General features: G+C 43.1%; 1 protein-coding gene across 8 annotated transcripts in view; it reads right to left on the bottom strand.

Annotated features, from left to right (window-relative positions):
- Nucleotides 1-19,186, bottom strand: part of SLC25A17 (solute carrier family 25 member 17) — a 556,889-nt gene that overhangs the window by 322,712 nt on the left and 214,991 nt on the right. The window lies entirely within an intron of this gene.

Here is a 19,186-nt window from a genome sequence, read left to right as displayed (position 1 = left end):
TCATTAACATATCAAAATGCTTTGAACAGTAAGAAGCCACCATGAACCAGGTGTGAGATTCCCTGCACACACTGGGGTCTATCCTGAGAGGGTCTTAGGGTGGAGTTATAAGGGGGTGGGAAGGGACTACACACAAGCATATTTAAGCATGGTAAAAACCGAAATCACCCTCTTCTGTCTCTTGCCTCCTGGCCCTCCCCCCCCCCCGGACGAACAGCACTTAACAAGGAACCAGGTCATATATTGTGTGTGCTTTCTGTGTATGTATATAACTTTATAAGAGTAATTATAACATAGTACTTATTATAATATAGTAGACTTTATACGTATACCTATAGATATTCCAGGTGTTATGTGTTTTACCATATATATACATAACTGTTTACAGTGAGTGTGTATATATTAGTGTAACTATATGTACATCCTGTAGCCGTATCCCATTCACACGTGGATCTGTGCCCTGCACGTGTATTGGAGGAGTAGATATATAGATGCTATTGTGCATGAGTCTCTATATGTACATGTATATGGTCAAGTATTGGATGTGACTCCTGCTTCAGGGTATATCCAGGAGCGGCTGTAGTGTTAGAATATATTGTATATACATACACATTACTGGGTCCAAAAGGGGTCAGGAAAAGAGGTTTGTGTGTAGTTGTGTTCTCTATGTATTTTGTATTGTATTTTATGTAGTTACTTTGTCACATGTATGTTGTATAAGTATCTGCGAGGGTTGTATGTTATTCCTGTGATATATGAAGGACTGGAGTAGGTGCTTATGTAAATAGCACAGACTAAGGGGCTGGACAGAACCACTGAAACCCATAGGAACTGAATAGAAATCCAATCCCCAAAATCCCCTTTATCAGGGGGTGATTTGAATTTTTAATATTTTATACATTTTTTTTTTTTCTTTTTTTTCCCACTATTTCTTAGACCATCTAGGGTACATTAACCCTAGATGGTCAGATCGCTCCTACCATATACTGCAATACTTTTGCAGGTCATTCATTACAATGAGCCACTGGCTCATTGTAACAAATTTCCAGAAGCCATGTAGCCTTGTGTCAAAAGAAGACCCGAGGCTACCATGGCAACCGATCGCCGCCCCCCGATGATCTTTTAAGCGCCGGCGGCAATGACAGGGTTAATAGCGCGATTGGTGCAAGCACCGGCCGCGGTTATTAGCGGTGGGGGTTTTCTGCAAAATGCAAAAACCTTTGTATGAAGAGGACTCAGCCCGTGAGCCCTCTTCATACACTCCTTATACCTCTGCGCCGTAGAGCTACGGCGCAGAGCGTTAAGGGGTTAAGGATTAGATCGACAACTTCTACATAAGCCCTAGTTGGGTCATTTTGTAGTCGTTTGTATGTTTTGCTGTCATCGAGTAATCTATTAACCATGGTCTTATAGTCATCTTGATTCATTACTACAATATTTCCGCCTTTATCAGACGGTTTTATAATGTTCTCTTTATTTTTCTGTAACTCATATAGCGCCACTATCTCCTCATCAGCGGTAGGGCAAGCCCGAAGGTCAACGAAAGTAGCCAGTGGTCCACGTCATCGATAGGGCTCCCAGGGCTCATCGCCAAATCAAAGTCATATGGCTGTTTTTCTTATCGATTCAAAGGTTTTACTCTGTTTAATTGCATTATGTTGCATTATTTCTTGGTTCCTTTCTCTAAATACTGGATTAGGTCATATGTTTAGTTATAATCTTATTGTGACATTTACGGGTGCTGGGTGGGGGGAGGGGGATCTGCCAGACAGATAGGGTTGGGGCCTGGATTCCTGGGGAAGGTCTTGGCGTTGTACGCTGGCCCTACAGCTAGGGTAAGGGTTAATGGAAACCTTTCCTCGTCTTTTCCAATTAAAAACGGCACCAGACAGGGGTGCCCGCTTTCACCCCTCTTGTATGTCATAGTGATGGAGCACTTGGCTACAGCTATCCGGAATGATCCCAACATTCACGGAATTTCTATGGGTCCCAGACACTGTAAGGCGGCATTGTATGCAGATGACCTGCTGTTGTATGTTTCACAACCAAGGATTTCCTTTCCCTCCCTTATCCAGGAATTTAGGAGATATAGTGCGGTCAGTGACTTTAAAATCAATTTTACTAAAACTGAAGCCCTTAATATATCTCTACCCACTTCCGAGGTTCAGCATATGAAGGATAACTTTCCTTTTCAGTGGCGGCAGACTTCTCTTGGATACCTGGAGTAGTGATCCCGACTAATATGTCAAAACGTTATGCTCTCAATTACACACCTTTACTGGAGCGTACACTAAAGGATCTCCAAGCATATGATTGCAAGCAACTCTCCTGGTTCGGTAGGATAAATGTCTTGAAAATGGACGTGCTCCCTCGCTTCTTATATATCTTCCCCCCCTGAGTTATTTCCGGACCCTAAGATCTGCCATGCTAAGATTCATATGGGGTTCCAAGCGTCCTAGGATAGACTGGAAGACATTGATCACACCAAAGATGATGGGGGGGAGGCGGGCCTTCCTGATCTTCGATTATACAACCAGGCTTCTATACTCCTCAGACTCCTAGACTGGACATACAATTTGGTATCCAAACAGTGGGTGGCGTTGGGGCAGACTTGCTCCTCGGCTCTTCTCAAAATATTGCCGTGGGTTCCAACAGGAATCTTCCCTGCCCCAGCGCCCCAGGCGATCCTTCTTAGGGATGCTTTGCGCCTTTGGAGGTCTTTGGTTGCTAAGAAGTCCTTGTCCCGCGAACTTAGCCCTCTCACTCCGATATTTCGCAACCCAGGTTTCCCACCGGGAATGGCTAAGCCGTCATTCTTGGGCTGGGAGGTTCTTGAAAACCCACAAATGTACGACCTTTTACAGGGCTCCCCTCTGCAACCTCACGGGGACTTCAACCTGCGCCAGGGTCGCACAGGTAGCTCTTGGTTCCAGTACTCACAAATGCGATCCTTCATAGTAAGAGCTGGTGACAGAGGGGCCTTTGCTAGTTCCCTTACAGCCTTTGAGGGATTATTTCGACTGGACTCTGCCCCTCCCCACGCCATCTCCCAAATATACTCCATTTTAACGGACGACTCCAAGACTTCTGACCTCCCGTTCGTGCGAAGCTGGGAACGCGAGCTCGGGGCCCCCCTGACGCAGGAAGATTGGGATAAATCCTTCCTTTTCACTCACAAGATGTCTTCTGCCTGTGCAGCACAGGAAAAAGGTTACAAGATAGTGTCACGATGGTACCGGGTGCCGACAGTGTTGCACTTAGCCTTCCCCCTTTTGCCTAATTGCAGCCACGGCGGTCATACCTCGCCACTGGCGATCCACTGCATGCCCCTCAATGGCCGAATGGGCTCTGGAAATGTCTCATCTCTTTCGCATGGAGGAGATGACTATAATTATCCCGGAATCCCATGAGAGATTCCTACATGTGTGGTCTCCATGGATGAGCTTTAGAGAATCGCAGGACTTTAAGGTTCTCTTTGAAGCCCAGGCCACCTGAAGGTCCCTCTTGCCCTCCCTCTGGTGATACGAGTTGTCCTGCCTCGGAGGATGGGAAATCCTATGGCCACATCTCCATCCCCAGTCCTAACCCTTGTGGTGATCCCATACTGGCCCCTCCTTCCCGTGTGATATCCTCCACGTGTTCCTGTCTACCGTCTTGTGTATTGTGTTTGTTTTTCTTTTTTTTATTTATGTCTCTTGCATGTTCACTTCGGGTGTCTAGTCCATCATTGGCCTTTAGCATTATATTGTATCCCAACACGAGTAGTGATAAACCTCGCTGAGAAGAGGGAGGGTGGAGTTATGTTACCATACAATAGTGGCCCCTCTGGGATCTGTTCCTGCTCTCCCATTTCTTCCTATCCAAGAGGCCACTCCATCCCCACGGGGCTTTCGCTGATTGTCAGAGGCCTGACTTGGACTGATACATACCTCATGTAATTTGTTAAGATAGAAGCTTATTTTTATAAGTTTTTATTGTACTGTGTTTTGTGTTTTTATATTGTTCAATAAAACTGATTCAACATAAAGGTGCAAGAGGTTAGTGTGCGTGCGAACCGCACGGTTCATAATGAATATAGTGGTAACTAAGACCCCAGATATGTTGGTCCCCATAGTATTAAACATATATATTTATTTTTATAACCAGTTTGACAAATAGGCAACATTATTAATGGAAGTCTTGTGTGGAAAATTATATCATAAATAAACTATGTAGTGAAAAACCCCTATTTAAGAATAACTACATTGCGCATATATATTCCCCAGTTGTATATAGAGTGAAATAAATAAATATTAAATAATGTGAACAAAATAACAACACAAATATAAATATATAGAATAAATATTAATATAAATAAATAGATAAAAAGTAATCAGGAGCAGATACGCATCACTACATCAACAAAATACATATACAAATCTGACACCCGATTAACAATCACACATACATGGGCTCATGTTCACAGACACACAGAGATGACAAACGCATGAAAAAAAACACCTCAAGAAGATATGATACAGCAACCTAGAGTCGTTGTTAACACAAAGATATCTATAAGACAATATGAAAGTATGAAAATCAGTAAATACAATCGTACTGCAGACAATTCTAGGATGGAGGCGAATGGAGAGTCCCGAAGTAGACAACTCCAGGTGCCCAAACCAAGGTAGTCGGGAGCAAAGCGATCTTTTGAATGGAAGAAAGAAGTAACTCGGAAGGCCACAAGAAAGAAGAAACAATATATCGGAGAGACCTATAAAAGGGATAAGGAGCAATAAGTTAGAGCTGTACAAAGGTCTATATATTACCTTATATTACCTATATATTACCTTCTTGCAAATATATATATACATGTAACGGTGTGAAAAAGAGAGAAAAAAAGAAAAAAAAAGGTAAGTATAAAATGACAAAAATGAAATGGCACCTGTGACAAAAAAAAAACATACAAAAGTGAGAAACCCATTATTGAAACACCAGTGATAAGTAGGGAGCCACAAAGACGCGAAAAAATTATTGGAAAAAAAATATATAAGGTGACTCAAATAGTGTGACAAAAGTGAGATGGAGAACAAGGTAAAAAATAAAAATAAAGAATATAAAAAGATTTTTATTTAAAATAAAAATGTGAAAAATTACTAGAGTGTAAAACCAGACCAGTCATACTCGTGCAAAAGTAATATAGAATATCTTATAGCTTATAGAATCCTGAGAACAGCATATTGCCGTAATAACGCCGGTACCATGTCGCCTTCCTGGATGTTAGATTGAATCCTCTCCAGACCAACTACCTTCTGTTTGGCATGGTTGCTGCGATGAACGGCACGGAAATGCTTAGCCACCGTGGACAATTGTCTGCCATTGGCCAAGTCCAATAAGTCCCAAGGCATTATTGATTGTAGAAACATGTTTCTGGACTCTTTTATATAGCTCTTGTGTCATATATTTTCGGACAGGAGCAAATCAGCCCATACACGACACATCGGGTCTGAAAGTTAATGTAGGAACGAAGGACAACGTTTTCCCGTTTGGCCGGGTTCTGAAAAGAATTTCCTCTGAGGATATTGTGAACTCCCCATTGGGATCCCACTAATTTAAGGCCGTATCCCAGTGTATGACTAGATCTTTGGAAATGAATCCCCCAAGTTCCTGGTTCTTCTAGCTATGATCCTGGGTTTAGCTGTGATGTGTAAACGTGGATTACTTCTCAAAATCCACCAGTTTTTTTGTAATAATTTGTAAATATCCGACCATTGATTGTGATATGTGGTCGTCAAACAAGGTTTGCCATCCATCCCTTTAATTTTAGATGTAAATGTGTCCTCTCTCTTGGTCTACCTTGCCCGCATATAGGCTTTGGACACAACTTTCCTAGGGTAGGCACTATCCTGAAATCTTGTGGTCAAATCTATACAGTGTTCCTGGAACTCCTCCTGGGTACTACAATTTCTCCGCAGCCGTAGAAATTGACCAATCGGGATCCCGTCCCTCAAATGTCGTGGATGGAAAGCTTAAGTAGTGTAACAAGCTATTGGCCGCCGTCTCCTTCCTATATAGGGTCGTCTCAATGTGTCCATTTCGAATAGTAATTTGAAGGTCCAGAAATTTACACCTGTCTGTGAAAAAACAGGTGTAAGGTGGATCTGTAGATTGTTGTTATTCAGATCTGAGATGAAGTTTTGGCAGGTCTCGAGTGAGCCCCTCCAAAACACCTATTTACAAATTTTGCATTTCTGCAAACAAGGAGGTCCTTCGACCAATATTGATAATGATTTTGTTAAAATATAACTTTTATTAATCATTCATTTAAACCATGGGGAATATTTTCCCAGTGTGTAGAGACAAACAAAAAGAAATTTTTATTAAAAATAGGAATGGTGGGAGAAGATGTTGATTTTTCCTTTTGAGCAAGGAGAGGAATGTGAGGAGTTGAGATGCACTACCTTTTGGTGTATAAGTTAGGGAGTTGTGAACCCAGAGGTAGGTATTGGAGAGTTCTCTGTGTTGCACACAGGTGGGTATTGAAAGGTTCCCTGTGCTAATTACACCCTTTTAGGGTAGTTAGGGGCTACACAATTTTGGATTTTATAGCAAGTCTTGACCACATTTGCATTATGGTGAGTATGGACTGTTAGGAGTGTATGTCCACACTCAAAAGGCTACCCCCGCACACTTCGGGGTGTTTAGACCATATAATTCCCTAGGCTGCAGTCACTTGCTGGGTGTGCATAGTGTTAATGATATTGTCTTAGCCATGCGTAATGGTCTGCGGTGACCGCAGAATGGGTCAGCGCTATGTACTGGCTTTCTATTTGCAAACACACATAGAGTTTGCTCCCTTGGATGTTTTTCAATTGTTCATTCACTCACAAATTCACTCACACTCCTATTGCTGCTAATCTTGCTACTATCCAATGCCTCGGTTTTCTGGCATTACTAGCTATCTAATCCATTTCCTTGAACACCATTCAATCTAAAATTGATTGATCTGTTACCCCCTGAAGACGCCATCTCATGGCGAAACATGTCGGGGGGGGCTGTTTGAATGTGTGCCAATTTTAGATTGAATGGTGTTCAAGGAAATGGATTAGATAGCTAGTAATGCCAGAAAACTGAGGCATTGAATAGTAGCAAGATTAGCAGCAATAGGAGTGTGAGTGAATGAACAATTGAAAAACATCCAAGGGAGCAAATTCTACGGGGGTCATTTACTAAGGGCCCGATTCGCGTTTTCCCGACGTGTTACCCGAATATTTCCGATTTGCGACGATTGTACCTGAATTGCCCCGGAATTTTGGCGCACGCGATCGGATTGTGGCGCATCGGCGCTGGCATGCACGCAACGGAAATCGGGGGGCCTGGCCGAACGAAAACCCGACGTATTCAGAAAAACCACCGCATTTAAAAACCGAAATTCTGTCGCTTGGGAAGCGATTACCTTCACCTGGTCCAGCTCGGTGTATTCCAGCCCGTTCAGTTGATTTTCAGCGCAGCAGCGCCACCTGGTGGACGGCGGAGGAACTACCTTCATAAATCCCGTCCGGACCCGAATCCTGTTCAGAGAACGCGCCACTGGATCGCGAATGGGCCGGGTAAGTAAATCTGCCCCTATGTGTGTTTGCAAATAGAAAGCCAGTACATAGCGCTGACCCATTCTGCGGTCACCGCAGACCATTACGCATGGCTAAGACAATATCATTAACACTATGCACACTCAGCAAGTGACTGCAGCCTAGGGAATTATATGGTCTAAACACCCCGAAGTGTGCGGGGGTAGCCTTTTGAGTGTGGACATACACTCTTAACAGTCCATACTCACCATAATGCAAATGTGGTCAAGACTTGCTATAAAATCCAACATTGTGTAGCCCCTAACTACCCTAAAAGGGTGTAATTAGCACAGGGAACCTTTCAATACCCACCTGTGTGCAACACAGAGAACTCTCCAATACCTACCTCTGGGTTCACAACTCCCTAACTTATACACCAAAAGGTAGTGCATCTCAACTCCTCACATTCCTCTCCTTGCTCAAAAGGAAAAATCAACATCTTCTCCCACCATTCCTATTTTTAATAAAAATTTCTTTTTGTTTGTCTCTACACACTGGGAAAATATTCCCCATGGTTTAAATGAACGATTAATAAAAGTTATATTTTAACAAAATCATTACCAATATTGGTCGAAGGACCTCCTTGTTTGCAGAAATGCAAAATTTGTAAATAGATAGTAATACTATAGATCCAGACCACACACGTGGCCCTAAGTATATCTAATCCCTCCAAAACACCAGTACCAAGGTTTAATCACCGGAGGCGACAGGGCTTTTTTACTATGAGAACTGTCAATCTGTGGAATAGCTTGCCTCAGGAGCTGGTCACAGCAGGGACAGCGGAGAGCTTCAAGAAGGGTCTAGATGCCTTTTTACACCTAAATAACATTGATTGTTATGCTATATAGGATTGTTTCCCCTAAATCCCTTCCTCATCCAATCCCTACCCTTCCTTGGTTGAACTTGATGGACAAGTGTCTTTTTTCAACCGTATAAACTATGAAACTATGAAACATTATCGATGTATCAATACCACCCAATAACGTGTTCCTTGAAGGTCCGCCAGGGGTACACACTGGTCTCCTCCCACCATCCCAAAAAGAGGTTGGCATAGGAAGGAGTACATCTTGCACCCATCGCGTTACCCGAGACCTGCCTGTAAAAAACCTGATCAAAACAAAATAGTTATGCCTCAAGACAAAGTTGAGCAATTCCAAAAGAAAGCTTTATGTCGACAATCACCACATTGATCCCGTTTCAGAAAATACGCAACAGAATTGGTGTCCACCTCATGTATAATATTGGTGTACAGTGACTACACATCCATCGCTACAATAAAGACCTCTTCATCAGGTATCTGTAAAACTAATTTTTCGATCTGTCTTATGAGTTGTGAGGAGTCCCGTACATATGATGACAATTTGGTCACTTGGTTCTGCAGAAAAAAATCAAGATAAGTGCATGCCTTTTCGCATAGACCCCCTATGCCAGCCACAATAGGTCTATCGGGCGGGTTGACGAGTGCCTTATGTACCTTCGGCAGCATGTAAAATGTTATTACCACAGGTTCTTCTCTTTACGGGTGATGATACCCGAATCCGAGGCTACTCTAATTAGACGATCCAGCTTGCCTTTAAAAACATCTGTAGGATCTCACCCACATATTGGTCCACAGGCCATAACACCACATTTCTGCCTTTGTCGGCTTCTTTGATAACAAAGTTCGGATTAGAGCGTAATTTAGACATTGCTTGGCATTCGATTTTAGACAAATTTTCATGCTTACACGGTTCTTCTTTAAACTCACGAATGTCCGTCATGAAACACTCAAAGAAAATCTGTATAGCCGCAAAAAGACGTAAGTTGGGTGTAATTTGTGATGGCAGTCGTAACGTAAAGCTGGGTTCTCATTTTCCCGTAGGAGATCATGTAAATCCATAAAAGTTTGGCGATCCCCCTCTGGCATATTATCTACAAGTGATGGCTGGTGGTACAACAGTTTAAAAGACAGCTGTCGGCAAAAAAGGTATATGTCTTTAACCAAAGTAAATTTATCTAATCTTAGCATGGGCGAAAAACTCAAACCATGACCGAAAATATCATAGTATCATAGTATATAAGGCTGGAAAAAGTCCATCAAGTGCAACCTTTAAGAATATCTTTTTCCACATCAGATAGAACATAATCGAATAAGTTAATAATCTGCAGGTCATGCTTACCCTGTTTATCATGCCGATCTAGTTGCTCTTCCTGTTGTGCCCCTTCTCCGGTGCCCCCTGGATCTCCCTCTAGGTCGCTTGCGTCTGATGATAAAAAAATCACTCGACGATGTTTCGTTGCTGGTTGTTGGTGCTGTTGGTGGTCTAGTAAATCTTCTACCGTTTCCGGCATGGGTCCATCTGTAAGCTCTCTTACGATCATAATCACCTTGAATCCCTATTGAACTTCGTTAGTTTTTTCTGTATAACATCTCTTTCGTATTTCTCAATTGATTCTTTAAGCTGTAGCCGAAAAGGTTGAACAAGAGTCACATGATCAAATGTGGACAATTTAGCTTCACATGTCTGAATTTGTTCCTTGGTATGTATCAATGCCTCTCTATCATGTGCCAAAAGTCAATTAATTAATATGGTGAAGCATTGTAGTAGCCCATTTTCCCAGATGGCCTTGAAGTCATCTTGAACCTCCCAGGAGGAAAAAATTTGGACTCGTAGTCCCCTTGGGATAATATGCAGCTTTTTATACTCCTCAAGGCTACGAATGTTCCACCATATACGGGTAAGGCTCCTGTGAGCACTCATCAGTTCATCAGAGATCATCTTAAATTCAAAACTAGGACCACCACCATCGGTAGGACCAAAGACTGAAGAAGCCTGGCTACTCCAGGCCTGTTTCATGTCTGCCTGCAAACAAATGTGTATTCACCAAATAAAAATTATGAAAACATGTATACTGAAATACTATATTTGGTATACGATATATATGTATCAATAAGCCCTAATGCGCTGCGTGCTCCGTCTATGAGGCTGTGCAATTAGCTAACCTCAAAAAGTCAACCAAAACATGAAGGGGGAACTACACCTATATAGACTAATTAGAAGCTAAACACATGAAAAACAAGCTGAGCAAGAAACACAAAAAAGCCATGTGCTATACCAAAAAAATCAATAAAAAAAACCAAAACAATAAAATCATTTAAAAAGGAAAGGTCCTCTATACAAAACCCGAGGGAGGGTTAGGGCATATGATAAAGCCCCCCAGACCAACACCTCCCAACCCAGCTCAAATCCATGATGCGAATCTCCCGTTCCACCACATCCCAAAGATGCTCTATTGGATTAAGATCTGGTGACTGTTGAGGCCATTTGAGTACAGTGAACTCATGGTCATGTTCAAGAAACCAGTCTGAGATGATTCCAGTTTTATGACATGGCGAATTATCCTGCTGAAAGTAGCCATCAGATGTTGGGTACATTGTGGTCATAAAGGGATGGACATGGTCAGCAACAATACTCAGGTAGGCTGTGGCGTTGCAACGATGCTCAATTGGTACCAAGGGGCCCAAAGAGTGCCAAGAAAATATTCCCCACACCATGACACCACCACCACCAGCCTGAACCGTTGATACAAGGCAGGATGGATCCATGCTTTCATGTTGTTGATGCCAAATTCTGACCCTACCATCCGAATGTTGCAGCAGAAATCGAGACTCATCAGACCAGGCAACGTTTTTCCAATCTTCTACTGTCCAATTTCGATGAACTTGTGCAAATTGTAGCCTCAGTTTCCTGTTCTTAGCTGAAAGGAGTGGCACCTGGTGTGGTCTTCTGCTGCTGTAGCCTATCTGCCTCAAAGTTCGACGTACTGTGCGTTCAGAGATGCTCTTCTGCCTACGATGGTTGTAACGGGTGGCGATTTGAGTCACTGTTGCCTTTCTATCAGCTCGAACCAGTCTGCCCATTCTCCTCTGACCTCTGGCATCAACAAGGCATTTCTGCCCACAGAACTGCCGCTCACTGGATGTTTTTTCTTTTTCGGACCATTCTCTGTAAACCCTAGAGATGGTTGTGCGTGAAAATCCCAGTAGATCAGCAGTTTCTGAAATACTCAGACCAGCCCTTCTGGCACCAACAACCATGCCACGTTCAAAGGCACTCAAATCACCTTTCTTCCCCATACTGATGCTCGGTTTGAACTGCAGGAGATTGTCTTAACCATGTCTACATGCCTAAATGCACATGTGATTGGCTGATTAGAAATTAAGTGTTAACGAGCAGTTGGACAGGTGTACCTAATAAAGTGGTCGGTGAGTGTAGATGTCAATGAAGAAATGAAATAGTGACAAAAAGAAGTCATGAATAAACAAACAAATGAAAATAATACAAAAATAGGGAGAGGGGCTGGGAGAGCCCCACGTGTATCGCCACTAGAAGTGGCTTCCTCAGGGATAACTGGTGTATGCACATTGTTTAATATAAATACCTGTGTCGATATGATAAATCATGGCAGGTGTAAATCGCCGTAATGGAGGAATAAAGGCGCTCGGCGTCACCTCCAATATAATGCGCATGCGTCCACATCATACCCATAGATCACATGACGCAGAATCGTGAAATCAAGATGGCAGTGCCCAGCGCCACATCTGATATTCTGTACTTGCGTCAAGCTAATATCTTCCGATGTTAAAGGTGCAAGAGGTTAGTGGTTAGTCGCTTATAACTAGTTTGACAAATGGGCAACATTATCAATGGAGGTCTGGTGTGGAAAATTACATAATAAATAAACTATGTAGTGAAAAACCCCTATTTAAGAATAAGTACATTGTGCATATATATTCCCCAGTTGTATATAGAGTGAAATAAATAAATATTAAAAAATGTGAACAAAATAACAACACAAATATAAATAGATAGAATAAATATTAATATAAATAAATAGATAAAAAGTAATCAGGAGCAGAGACACACTACACTACATCAACAAAATACATATACAAATTTGACACCCAATTAACAATCACACATACATGGGCCCGTGTACACAGACGCATGAAAAAAAACACCTCAAGAAGATCTTATACATAGGTCGTTGTTAACACAAAGATATCTATAAGACAATATGAAAGTATGAAAATCAGTAAATACAATCGTACTGCAGAAAGTTCTAGGATGGAGGCGAAAGGAGAGTCCCGAAGTAGACAAAGCCAAGGTAGAATAAAAGGCCAGTTGTCGGAAGCAAAGCGATCCTTTCCATGGAGAAGAAGTAACTTGGAAGAAAGAAGAAACAATATATCGGAGAGACCTATATAAGGGATAAGTTAGAGCTGTACAAAGGTATATATATTGTGGGGAATTGCTCTGGAAGTTGACTGGTAGCAGTGCAGGAAGCAGTGACACACGCAGGTTTAAGTCCAACTTAAGTGTTTTATTCACACTTGCAAAACAGAACACAAATTCAGCCTTGGCTTAGGCACATGCAAAAACGCTACAAAAGTAATTCCTGCCCGGCTAGGCGCTGTCTAATACATTTGATTAACCCTAGCTATCAGGGTACCAGGCTGCCTGGCACCCGCTCTTGGCCAGCAGTAGTACAGGAGACCCTCAGTTACCTTTGCTGTGAGAATGCAATCTCGCTTTCAGCTCTCCAGGTAGGGCCTCTCCTACTGCTTCTGGCCTGCAGACTAAATCAGGCCCTAACGAGGCCTGTGACCCGCACCTGTGGGCAATTCACAAACCCAGGACCGAAGCCCGGGTGGAGTAGGAGTTCCACTACCAGCCTACCCCTACTCCATAATAAGCAGGCCCAGTACAGACATTACAAATGTGTCTGTGTTAGCTAGGCCAACAAAGACAAAACAGACTATTCCTGCTTATCATGTCTGCATTAACCCTTGGGTTACTGCAGACAAACCCAGGGCTTTTACCACATGTATTTCATCTGCCTGTAGGACAGATAGCGGTTTTCCCACACAATACCTCTTACTTTCTCACATACCCTCCCCCTCAGTTTAGACCCACCGGGGCGAACTCCTGACATTAAGCAATGCGTTCGGGACAAGGCATCCGCATTGCCCTGTAGTTTCCCGGCTCTGTGCTCCACAGTAAAGCTGAAATTTTGGAGGGACAAGAACCACCTAGTGACCCTGGCATTCTTCTCCTTAGTTCTACTCATCCACGTGAGAGGAGAGCGGTCAGTTATGAGACGGAACTGTCGTCCCAGCAAATAGTACCGTAGGGACTCCAATGCCCACTTTATCGCCAGACATTCCTTCTCTACGATACTGTAATTTTTTCTCTGCTGGCGTGAGCTTCCTGCTCAGGTAGGTAATGGGGTGTTCTTCTCCATTCACCTCCTGAGACAGGACCGCTCCCAGCCCTACATCTGACGCATCCGTCTGCACAATAAACTCTCTCTTGAAGTTTGGCGTAATGAGGACGGGGGATCCACACAACGCAGACTTCAAGGCCTGAAAAGCACCTTCTGCTTGTTTATTCCATTGCACCATGACAGGCCTTTTACCCTATAGCAGGTCTTTTAAGGGAGCGGACACGGTGGCAAAGTTCGGTATAAACCGTCTGTAGTACCCAACAATGCCCAGGAACGCCCTGACTTGTTTTGTGCTCACTGGTTGAGGCCAACCCTGTATAGCGTCAATCTTGTTGACCTGAGGTTTAATTATACCTCGACCGATCACATACCCCAAATAGTGTGTTTCCTCCATTCCCAGCGCACACTTCTTGGGGTTTGCGGTCAGGCCCGCTGCCCTTAGAGAGTTTACTACGGCCTGTACCTTGGCCAAGTGACTCTCCCAGTCTTGGCTGTAGATGATGATATCATCCAGATAGGCTGAGGCGTATCTCCTATGTGGCTTTAACACTATGTCCATTAACCGTTGAAAGATAGCGGGGGCCCCATGAAGCCCAAACGGTAACACAACATAGTGAAAAAGGCCCTCAGGGGTAACAAAGGCGGTCTTTTCCTTAGCCCTATCTGTCAGGGGTACCTGCCAATATCCTTTAGTTAGATCCAATGTGGTGAAGTACCGAGCTCCCCCTAGTCTCTCAATAAGCTCGTCCACCCGGGGCATGGGATAGGCATCAAACTTAGACACCTCATTCAATTTTCTAAAATCGTTGCAAAATCGCAACGACCCATCCGGTTTGGGAATTAGAACAATTGGACTGGCCCACTCACTTTTGGACTTCTCAATAACCCCTAGTTTCAGCATCTTCTGAACAACTTCTGATATGGCTTGTCTACGAGCTTCAGGGACTCGGTACGGCCTTAATCTTACCTTTACCCCTGGCTCAGTGACAATATCATGTTTAATTACAGATGTGTAGCCTGGCAACTCTGAGAACACACCTGTATTTCTTGCTACAAACTCTCGAGCGTCTCGCTGTTGCTCTTTGGTTAGGGTATCGGCTATTCGCACTTCTGCCTCCGGCACAGGCTTACCTGCAGCCTGTGAGGGTATCGCAGGAGGTGGACTAGCCAGAACCATCTCTGTATGCAGACTCTCTCTGTCTTTCCAGGCCTTTAACAGATTTACATGATAAGTCTGCTCGGGTTTTCTCCGTCCGGGCTGATGTATCCTGTAGTTCACCTCTCCTATTTTCTCTATAACCTCATACGGTCCTTGCCATTTAGCGAGAAACTTACTTTCTACAGTGGGGACTAGCACCAACACACGATCACCGGGATTAAAGGTCCTTACTTTTGCTGACCTGTTATAAACCCGGCTTTGAGTCCTTTGTGCCTCCTCCATATGCTCTTTGACAATGGGCATGACAGCGGCCACCCTGTCCTGCATATCTGAGATATGGTCTATTACACTTTTGTGGGGGGTGGGCTCTTGTTCCCATGTCTCCTTGGCTATGTCCAGGAGACCCCTGGGATGTCTGCCATACACTAACTCAAACGGCGAGAACCCAGTAGAGGCTTGTGGGACCTCTCGGATGGCGAACATTAAATATGGCAACAGTACATCCCAGTCCTTCCCATCCTTGTTTACCACCTTTTTTAGCATACTTTTTAAAGTTTTGTTAAACCGTTCTACCAATCCATCCGTCTGAGGATGGTACACAGAGGTGCGTAACTGTTTAATATTAAAGAGCCGACATAGCTCCTTGACATAAAAGGAGTCCCCTGATCTGTGAGGATCTCCTTGGGAAGTCCCACCCGGCAGAACATGGCAAACAACTCTTTAGCAATTAGTTTCGCTGAGGTGTGCCGTAGTGGGATGGCCTCAGGATATCGGGTAGCATAGTCCATGACTATCAGGATATGCTGATGCCCCCGAGCGGATTTAACCAAAGAACCGACCAAATCCATGGCGACCCTTTCAAAGGGTACCTCAATAATGGGCAGAGGTACCAACGGACTTTGAAAGTGTACCATGGGAGCATGCAATTGACAATCAGGGCAAGTTTCACAATACCTTTTTACCCTATCATACACTCCTGGCCAATAAAAATGCTGCAAGATGCGTTCCAGAGTTTTTGTGGCACCTAGGTGCCCTCCCATCACATGCTTATGTGCAAGGTCCAACACCATCTGACGGTGCTAGGCGGGTCCCGAGGGATGGAGGAGTCGTAGACCGGCGCTTCTATTTGCAATAATGTAACGCACAACTCTATGCGTTTCAATACTAATCTTTTATTCATAAAAACTCGCGACGCGTTTCTGCTCCGGACCGGAGCCTTCGTCAGGCATAAAATGACATACAACAATAAGACCTTAAATACATTACCAAAAGAACCGGGATCCCGGGATTGACTAAGTTCCGGTCACGTGATAACCCGGGGGTCAGAGTTTAATCCGGTACCGTTAACAGTACAAATTCTAATCGAAAACTTACAAAAAACACCAAAGTTATCAGATGTTAAAAATAGATAAATAAATAGTTATCTAAAAAGTTATCCACATCTAAAATATTAAAAACAATACATAAAATGCTGGGTACATGGCATGCATACTTCTGTGTCTGAGTCGAGAGAAGGTGAGATCCTATAGCCTGAGCTACGGATCGCAGGGAGGACCAAAAAGGAAAGGAGAAAAACGCTTCTGAGCGCCGCTCCGGACCTAGGGCCAAGATGGTAGAGGACCACAGTCCTAGTTGTCATGCACAGACGGGGTAGGTGATTCAATTACGGATATATGCTCAACGGATTTAGAATCCTCATTAAGACCCTTGGGAGCAAGAACTAGATGGTTTAGTTGCGGATCTATGCTACACGGATTCAATAACCTCATTGAGACCATTAGGAACTAATGTATTTAGCTTAAAGATCCAAAATGATTCTCTACGGTTCAGGGTCTTCACGCGGTTAGTGTTTTCCTCTTTAATTTGTTCGATAGGGGTTATTGTCACACAGTTAAAATCCCCCTCATGCTCTAAAAAGATATGCTTTGATAAGCTTTGTTTAAGAAAACCTATTTTAGTCTTATGTCGGTGGCCGTTCAGTCTCACTCTGAGTGACTGAATCGTCCGACCGACGTATTGTTTTCCACAAAGACAGTCAACCAAATAAATAACAAAATTGGAGGAACACGACATTCTCGTTTTTATCTTAAATATTTCTTTGGTGGTTTTTGATGTAAAGGTGGTCGCCCCCTCTTTAATTGGGTCACAACAAAGACATAGCTTGTGTTTACATTTTTCAACCCCTGGTCTCTTATTACCAGTGTAATCCGAGTTGGTTTTGATGGGTTTGAGTCTACTCGGGGCTACTACATTTTTGATGGTTGTGGCCTTTCTAAAGGTTATGAGTGGATGGGCAGGGAGGAAGTCACCAAGAATTGGATCCTTTTTGAGGATGGCCCAGTGTTTTTTTAGAATTTCTCTGATCTTTAGATTTCCCCTATCATAGGTAGTAATAAAATTGAATGCTAGCCTCTTCAATCCCCCTTCTTCTGGACTCTTCTTATTTTTCGGTAGTAGGCATTCTTTCTGTGTTTTTTTTGCATATTTTGAATATGCTTCATCTATGATCTCTCTGGGGTATTTTTTCTCCTTGAACCTCTTCCTCAAGATTCTAGCTTGTGTCTTATAGTCCTTCTGATTGGTACAGTTTTTTCTGGTTCGATGGAATTGGCTAAAGGGTATGTTTTTTAACCATTTAGAGTAATGTGCGCTTCCGAATTCCAAAAAACTATTACTATCAACACTTTTGAAGTGTGTAGTAGTAACAATCTTATTTTCTGTTGCTGTTATTTCTAAATCGAGAAAAACTGTCTTATTCCGACTCAGGTTGCTTGTAAATTTGAGCCCCCAATCATTTTTATTTAGCGTTTTTACGAATTTGGTAGCCTCTTCTTCATTTCCCTGCCAAATACAGAACAGGTCGTCTATATATCTTTTATAATATACGACATTTCTTGACCATTGTTCCGTATTGTAAATGAATAGGGACTCGAAACGCCCCATGAATAAGTTTGCGTAACTCGGGGCGGCTCGAGTCCCCATAGCCGTACCACGTATCTGATGATAAACCTGTTTCTGAAAATCGAACACGTTGTGTTTGAGGACAAATTCTAGTCCTTTGCATAAAAATTCTATTTGAGGTTTGGGTAAGGTGGTATTCTGTGTAAGAGCCCAGTGGATAGACTGGAGTCCGAGGTCATGTTGGATGTTTGAATATAGGGACGATATGTCTAGAGTTAGAAACAGATAGTCGTTTTTCCACTCGACTTGATCTAATTCCATAATCAGGCTGCTGGAATCACGTAAGTAGGATGGTAGTTGCGTTACTAAAGGTTGCAGGTATAGATCCACATAGTGGGAAAGATTACTAGTTAAAGAGCCTATCCCAGATATTATGGGGCGGCCTGGAGGGTGTTCCTGATCTTTATGAATTTTTGGCAAGTGGTAAAAGACTGATAGGGGGGGATGTGATACAGTAAGAAAACCTTTCTCTTTTTTGTTCAAAATTTTCTTTTTTTTTTTTTTTTTCAAAGGCGTCTTTGATCATCTCGTTATATTCTGTGAGGAATACCGATGTCGGGTCTTTTCTTATTTTTTTTTTTTTTTTTTTGTAATATTGAGTGTCATCGAGGATATTAAGGGCTTCCTTGATATAGTCGCCTCTATCCTGAATGACTACTCCGCCCCCTTTGTCAGCAGATCGAATCACTATTTCCAGGTTGGAACCTAAGTTTTTTAGGGCTTGCCGTTCGCCTTCTGTTAAATTGTTACCTGGATTTTGGGAAGCTTTGATGTTCCTAAAGTCATCAGACACTAGCGAGAGAAAAGTCTCTACATGAGGACCCCTTTGTGGTAATGGGTTAAATGTAGATTTTTTGCTAACCTTTTGGTGCAAATATGAGTCCGAATCTGGTGCACTATTTTCCATTACACTCTTTAGTTGTTCGGTTTTATTTTCTTTTATTAGAAAATATCTCTGTTGGGTGAGCTTTACAGTAACTGTATCACACGAGGTTGCGCTCCTCCGCTCTTTCTTTCTTTTCTCACTTTCTCCCCAACGGGGCCACCCGGAGTTCCTCTGAGTTCCCCCTCCCAGGTAATCTGACAACACCATCTGACGATATGGCTGAGGCACCATTAACTGCTCCCGGGTTTCACCGTGGACCTTATCAATGCGGTACAATAACTCCTGATTTACCACCACACGAGGGAA

The sequence above is a fragment of the Engystomops pustulosus genome, chromosome 10, assembly GCF_040894005.1.
Source record: "Engystomops pustulosus chromosome 10, aEngPut4.maternal, whole genome shotgun sequence".
In the NCBI taxonomy this organism is placed as follows: Eukaryota; Metazoa; Chordata; class Amphibia; order Anura; family Leptodactylidae; genus Engystomops; species Engystomops pustulosus.
The sequence above is the reverse complement of the archived record's forward strand: the minus strand, read 5'-3'. Positions and strand labels throughout refer to the sequence as shown.